This window comes from Octopus bimaculoides, chromosome 3, assembly GCF_001194135.2.
Source record: "Octopus bimaculoides isolate UCB-OBI-ISO-001 chromosome 3, ASM119413v2, whole genome shotgun sequence".
Taxonomy (NCBI): domain Eukaryota; kingdom Metazoa; phylum Mollusca; class Cephalopoda; order Octopoda; family Octopodidae; genus Octopus; species Octopus bimaculoides.
In genome coordinates this window covers 6,708,414-6,709,454 of record NC_068983.1, presented here as the reverse complement: position 1 = coordinate 6,709,454, position 1,041 = coordinate 6,708,414, and the positions used below count along the sequence as shown (strand labels likewise).

The 1,041-nt window shown below is 36.2% G+C and overlaps 1 protein-coding gene across 1 annotated transcript in view; it reads left to right on the top strand.

Annotated features, from left to right (window-relative positions):
- Nucleotides 1-55: 55 nt before the first annotated feature.
- Nucleotides 56-1,041, top strand: part of LOC106883986 (annexin A6) — a 53,726-nt gene continuing 52,740 nt past the window's right edge. Inside the window, exon 1 of the mRNA XM_014935151.2 lies at nucleotides 56-703. The gene's annotated coding sequence lies outside the window, so the exon portion shown is untranslated. The remainder of the gene's footprint in view (nucleotides 704-1,041) is intronic.

Here is a 1,041-nt window from a genome sequence, read left to right as displayed (position 1 = left end):
ATTACATTATCGCCCCCCCCCTATCCTACCCCCAAACTGCAGGGCGTGATTTATGAAAAATTTATTTTAGAAGGTCGAACGACCGAAAAGTTTCTGTAGTTGGCTCATTCCCCACTCCAAGTTATCACGGGTTTACCCAATTATAGTTGACCTGAGGTCAGTCAGCAAAACAATCAGCTCTTTAACACAGACCTTCGATCATATATAACCATTGTATTCTCTGCTTCGTCGGTTTACACTCGTTTGTAGCTGCAATTAAGTGGTCGAAATACATAAATGAGTTGAAAGAAAAAGAAAGTTTATAATGCAATCTCTTAAAGCTTGGCTTTAAAGAGAGTAGTTTTTAGTGTCATAATTTTATATACAACTGCTACGTTAGAGACATGAAACGGACAGCGACCCGCCTCCTTTTATTCGGCTGATGGTCCGAAAATATTTACTCGGTTATCTAAAAATACATCTCCGCATGAAATAGGAATCGATACATCGTATTTTATTCTGTTAATCTCAACTCGAACAGGAATAAAGGAATGACAGTTTTCTGTATATATTTGTGTCTAAACATGCTCGCACCTTGGCAACACAACAACAATTTCTCTTCTCAAAGGTGTGTTTATTTATTTATTCATCCACACATTCTTTATCTCCACAGTAACCGTCGGATCTTCGTCTACACCGAGGGAAAGATACAGAAAAAATTAACGTTTGTATTCATTAGTTACTCTCTTATGTGTTGTTGCTATTATTTTTTAATACAAAAATATCTATATTTAAAACATTATGTAATGTCTTTATTTTTTATTTAACATGATAAGGTACGATATGGTTGCTATTTCTAGCAGACAAGGTGACCACTGGAGGCTCTCTCTTGGGCTACCCGTCAACCTTCAAGGAAAATAAACGTCAGCTTATTAATCCTACGTATTCCTTAAAAAGACGGGTTGGTCACAAGAATGCATTTGATCATCGATCTGTTTGGCCTGGGTTGATACTCAACTATACATTATATTTACGTCCTTTTCTGAGAATATGTGTTTTTAT